This window comes from Paroedura picta, chromosome 1 (assembly GCF_049243985.1).
Source record: "Paroedura picta isolate Pp20150507F chromosome 1, Ppicta_v3.0, whole genome shotgun sequence".
Classification (NCBI taxonomy): Eukaryota; Metazoa; Chordata; class Lepidosauria; order Squamata; family Gekkonidae; genus Paroedura; species Paroedura picta.
Genome location: NC_135369.1, coordinates 185,024,778 through 185,031,478, shown reverse-complemented (window position 1 = coordinate 185,031,478; position 6,701 = coordinate 185,024,778). Strand labels below are relative to the sequence as shown.

Below are 6,701 nucleotides of genomic sequence, written 5' to 3'. Positions count from 1 at the left end.
TACCTAATTATTTATCTAAATTTTACAGGGAAAAAATGTGAAAGGAATATTTCTACATTCCATGGCCTTTCCCAACCATGGCAGTTTTCATCCCATAGTATTAACACTTCTGAAAAACAAACAAACTGCCCACCCAATAAAATATATAAAGCTACCTGAACCGTACATACAATACGTAACAGTACAAAAATACCTAATTAGTTACCTAAATTTTACAGGGGGGAAATGTGAAAAAAATATTTCTACATTCCATGGCCTTTCACACCCTAACCGTACATACAGTACTTAACTGTACGAAAATCCCTATTAATTTACCAGCTTTTAAAAGGGAAAAAAGTGAACAAAATATTTGTACATCCGTTTTCTGCTGGCGCTTCCGAGACGGGCGGGTGTCACCATTAGCCGACTGACAACATGCCGGCCCTCAGACCCCTCATCTTCAAGAAGAGAACCAAGAAGTTCAACCGTCATCAGTCTGATCGCTATGTCAAAAACAAGCGTAACTGGAGAAAACTAAGAGGCATTGACAACAGAGTTCGCAGAAGATTCAAGGGCCAAATCTTGATGCCCAACATTGGGTATGGTAGAAATAAGAAGACAAAGGACATGCTGCCTTCAGGATTCAGAAAGTTTCTTGTCCACAATGTCAAAGAGTTAGAGGTGCTGATGATGAGCAACAATTCATATTGTGCAGAGATCGCTCACAATGTTTTCTCCAAGAATCGAAAAGTAATTGTGGAGAGGGCAGCTCAGCTTGCTATCAAGGTTACCAATCCAAATGCAAGATTGCTGAGCGAGGAGAATGAATACTTGTTCTTACACAACGATATTTAATAAAATATCAACAGAAGAAAAAAAAATATTTATACATCCCATGGCCTTTCCCGACCATTTCAATATTTCTCCAACAGGTCTAACATTTCTGAAAAACAAGCAGAATAACCACCAGGAACAAAATATAAAGCTAACCGATCCGTAGACAGGGTACTTAACCGTACTAAAATACCTATGGATTTACCTAATTTTTACAAGTAAAAAAATGTGAAAAAAATATTTCTTCATTCCATGTTGTTTCCCAACCATGTAAATATTACTCCCACAAGTATGAAAATCCCTATTAATTTACCAGCATTTAAAAGGAAAAAATGTGAACCAAATATTTATACACCCCATGGGCTTTCCCAACCATTTCAAGATTTCTCCAACTGGTCTAACACTTCTGATAAACCAACAGAATAACTACCCAGACAATAAATAAAGCTACCTGAACCATAAATGCAGTATTTAACCACACGATACTACCCAATAATTTACCAGCTTTTACCAGGATGTGAAAAATGTGAAAGAAATATTTCTACGTTCCATGGCCTCCCAACCATGGCAGTTTTCCTCCCACAGTTTTAACACTTCTGAAAAACCAACAAAAGGCCCAGCCGATACAATATATAAAGCTACCCAAAGCGTATATACGATACTTAACCGTACGAAAATCCCTATTAATTTACCTAATTTTTGCAAATAAAAAAATGTGAATAAAATATGTATATATTCCATCGGCTTTCCCAACCATGTCAATTTTACTCCCACAAGTCTAACACTTCCAAAAACCCAACAGAATGCCCAGTCTGTACAATATATAAAGCTACCCAAACAGTACATAAAATACTTAACTTTACTAATAACCCTATTAATTTACGAGTATATACAAGGAAAAAAAATGTGAAAAAAATATTTCTACATCCCATGGGCTTTCCCAACAACTTCAATATTTCTCCAACAGTTCTGACACTTCTGAATACCAACAGAATAACCACCCGGAACAATATATAAAGCTAACCGATCCGTAGATAGCGTACTTAACCGTACGAAAATACCTACGAATTTACCTAATTTTTGCAAGTAAAAAAAGGCGATGAAATACTTCTCAAAAACCAACAATATGCCCACCGGATACAATATATAAAGCTAACTGATCAGTAGACATGGTACTTAAACGTACAAAAATACCTGTTAATTTACCTATTAATTTACCTATTAATTTACCTAATTTTTACAAGAAAAAAATGTGAAAGAAATATTTCTACATTCCATGGCTTTTCCCAACCATGTCAATGTTACTCCCACGAATCTAATGCTTCCAAAAAACCAACAGAATGCCCAGTCTGAACAATATATAAAGCTACACGAACGTTACATACAGTACTTAACAGTACGAAAATACCTAATTATTTACCTAAATTTTAAAGGGTAAAACTGTGATATTTCTACATTCCATGGCCTTACCGAATCATGGCAGTGTTCCACCCACAGTTTTAACACTTCTGAAAAACCAAGAAAATGCCCACAAGGGACAATATATAAAGCTACCTGAATCGTACTTACAGTACTTAACCATACGAAAATCCCTATTAATTTACCAGCTTTTAAAAGGAAAAAATGTGAACAAAATATTTATACATCCCATGGGCTTTCCCAACCGTTTCAATATTTCTCCAACAGGTCTAATACTTCGGAAAAACCAGCAGAATAACCACCCGGAACAAAAGATAAAGCTAACCGATCCGTAGACAGCATACTTAAACGTATGAAAATACCGATGAATTGACCTAATTTTTACAAGTAAAGAAATGTGAAAAATATATTTATATATTCTATGGGATTTCCCAACCATGTCAATTTCACTCCCATAAGGCTAACACTTCTGAAAAACCGACAAAATACCCACCCGGAACAATATATAAAGCTACCTAAACCATACATACAGTACTTAACAGTACAAAGATACTGAATTATTTACCTAAATTTTACATGGAAATATGTGAAAAAAACATCTCTATATTCCGTGGCCTTTCCCAACCATGTCAATGTTACTCCAACAGGTCTAATACTAGACAGGGTACTTAACCGTACGAAAATATCGATGAATTTACCTAATTTTTACAAGTAAAAAAATGTGAAAAAAATATTTCTTCATTCCATGGCCTTTCCCAACCATGTCAATTTCAACGTTCCATGGCCTTTCCCAACCATGGCAGTTTTCCTCCAACAGTATTAACACTTCTGAAAAACTAACAAAATGCCCACATGATACTATATATAAAGCTTACCCATGAGTGGACATGGTACTTAATCGTAAGAAAATACCTGATCATTTACCTAATTTTTACAAGAAATTTTTACAAGTAAAACAATGTAAAAAAAACATTTCTTCATGCCATGGCCTCTCCCAACCATGTCAATTAAACTCCCACGAGTCTAACGCTTCCAAAAAACCAACAGAATGCCCAGTCTGAACAATATATAAAGGTACCCAAACGTTACATACAGTACTTAAGAGTACGAAAATACCTAAATATTTACCTAAATTTTAAAGGGTAAAACTGTGATATTTCTACATTCCATGGCCTTACCGAATAATGGCAGTGTTTCTCCCACAGTTTTAACACTTCTGAAAAAGCAACAAAATGCCCACCCGATACAATATATAAAGCTACCCAAACCGTATATACGATACTTAACCGTACGAAAATCCTTATTAATTTACCAGCTTTTAAAATGAAAAAAATGTGAAAAACATATTTCTACATCCCATGGGCTTTACCATCCATTTCAATATTTCTCCAACAGGTCTAACATTTCTGAAAAACCAACAGAATACCTACCCGGAACAAAATATAAAGCTAACCGATCCGTAGAAAAGGTACTTAACCGTACGATAATACCTATTAATCGAACTAATTTTTACAAGAAAAAAATGTGGAAAAAAAATTTCTTCATTCCTTGGCCTTTCCCAACCATGTAAATTTTACTCCCACAAGTCTAGCTCTTACACAATAATAACGATATCCCCTGTGCAAGCCCCGAGTCATGTCTGACCCTTGGGGTGACGCACATGATTGCATTGTGCATGCGCATTGTGGCCGAAAACGCACGTGTGCGGCACTTGTGCGCATGCACGAATGTGTGAAAGTACCGCACCTGTGTTTTTTTGGCTGCGCATGGCGCATGCGCGGCCCTGCTTCCCTCTCCCTCCCTCCCACAGTAAGAAACTTGCGGCCTGGGAAGTCTCTTACTGCAGGGGGGTGGGGAGAGGGAGCCGCAGCGCAGTGCCAGGGCCTTCGCAGCCCCGGCCTGGTGGTTGGGGACCACCGGGATATACGATACTTAACCGTACTAAAATCCCTATTAATTTACCAGCTTTTAAAAGGAAAAAAAATGTGAAAAATATATTTCAACATCCCATGGGCTAACCGATCCGCAGACAGGGCTTTTAACCGTACAAAAATACCTATTCATTTACCTAATTTGTACAAGAAAAAAATGTGAAAAAAATATGGGCAATTCCAAAATATAAAGCTAACCAATCCGTAGACAGTGAACTTACCCGTAAGAAAATACCTATGCATTAACTAATTTTTACGAGTAAAAAAATATGATAAAAATATTTCTTCATTCCATGGCCTTTCCTAACCATGTCACTTTTATTCCCACAAGTCTAACGCTTCCAAAAAACTAAAAGAATTCCCAGACGGAACAATATATAAAGCTACCAGAACCGTACATACAATACTTAACTGTACGAAAATGCCTATTAATTTAACAGCTTTTACAATGAAAAAAATGTGAAAAAAATATTTCTACATCCCATGGGCTTTCCCAACCATGTAAATTTTACTCCCACACGGCTAACACTTCCGTGTTAATATCCCTATTAATATATCAGCTTTTAAAAGGAAAAATATGTGAAAAAAATATTTCTACATCCCATGGGCTTTCGCAACCATTTCAATATTTCTCCAACAGGTCTAACACTTCTGAAAAACCAACAGAATACCCACCCGGAACAATATATAAAGCTAACCGATCCGTAGATAGCGTACTTAACCGTACGAAAATACCTACAAATTTACCTAATTTTTGCAAGTAAAAAAAGGCGATGAAATACTTCTCAAAAACCAACAAAATGCCCACCCGATACAATATATAAAGCTAACTGATCAGTAGACATGGTACTTAAACGTACAAAAATACCTGTTAATTTACCTATTAATTTACCTATTAATTTACCTAATTTTTACAAGAAAAAATGTGAAAGAAATATTTCTACATTCCATGGCTTTTCCCAACCATGTCAATGTTACTCCCATGAATCTAATGCTTCCAAAAAACCAACAGAATGCCCAGTCTGAACAATATATAAAGCTACCCGAACGTTACATACAGTACTTAACAGTACGAAAATACCTAATTATTTACCTAAATTTTAAAGGGTAAAACTGTGATATTTCTACATTCCATGGCCTTACCGAATCATGGCAGTGTTCCACGCACAGTTTTAACACTTCTGAAAAACCAAGAAAATGCCCACAAGGGACAATATATAAAGCTACCTGAATCGTACTTACAGTACTTAACCATACGAAAATCCCTATTAATTTACCAGCTTTTAAAAGGAAAAAATGTGAACAAAATATTTATACATCCCATGGAATTTCCCAACCGTTTCAATATTTCTCCAACAGGTCTAATACTTCGGAAAAACCAGCAGAAAAACCACCCGGAACAAAAGATAAAGCTAACCGATCCGTAGACAGCATACTTAAACGTATGAAAATACCGATGAATTGACCTAATTTTTACAAGTAAAGAAATGTGAAAAATATATTCATATATTCTATGGGATTTCCCAACCATGTCAATTTCACTCCCATAAGGCTAACACTTCTGAAAAACCGACAAAATACCCACCCGGAACAATATATAAAGCTACCTAAACCATACATACAGTACTTAACAGTACAAAGATACTGAATTATTTACCTAAATTTTACATGGAAATATGTGAAAAAAACATCTCTATATTCCGTGGCCTTTCCCAACCATGTCAATGTTACTCCAACAGGTCTAATACTAGACAGGGTACTTAACCGTACGAAAATATCGATGAATTTACCTAATTTTTACAAGTAAAAAAATGTGAAAAAAATATTTCTTCATTCCATGGCCTTTCCCAACCATGTCAATTTCAACGTTCCATGGCCTTTCCCAACCATGGCAGTTTTCCTCCAACAGTATTAACACTTCTGAAAAACTAACAAAATGCCCACATGATACTATATATAAAGCTTACCCATGAGTGGACATGGTACTTAATCGTAAGAAAATACCTGATCATTTACCTAATTTTTACAAGAAATTTTTACAAGTAAAACAATGTAAAAAAAACATTTCTTCATGCCATGGCCTCTCCCAACCATGTCAATTATACTCCCACGAGTCTAACGCTTCCAAAAAACCAACAGAATGCCCAGTCTGAACAATATATAAAGGTACCCAAACGTTACATACAGTACTTAAGAGTACGAAAATACCTAAATATTTACCTAAATTTTAAAGGGTAAAACTGTGATATTTCTACATTCCATGGCCTTACCGAATAATGGCAGTGTTTCTCCCACAGTTTTAACACTTCTGAAAAAGCAACAAAATGCCCACCCGATACAATATATAAAGCTACCCAAACCGTATATACGATACTTAACCGTACGAAAATCCTTATTAATTTACCAGCTTTTAAAATGAAAAAAATGTGAAAAACATATTTCTACATCCCATGGGCTTTACCAACCATTTCAATATTTCTCCAACAGGTCTAACATTTCTGAAAAACCAACAGAATACCTACCCGGAACAAAATATAA

The 6,701-nt window shown here is 35.6% G+C and overlaps 1 pseudogene; it reads left to right on the top strand.

The window, feature by feature from the left end:
* Nucleotides 1-414: 414 nt before the first annotated feature.
* LOC143826369 (large ribosomal subunit protein eL32 pseudogene) lies at nucleotides 415-834 on the top strand (annotated as a pseudogene).
* The last annotated feature ends 5,867 nt before the right edge of the window (nucleotides 835-6,701 follow it).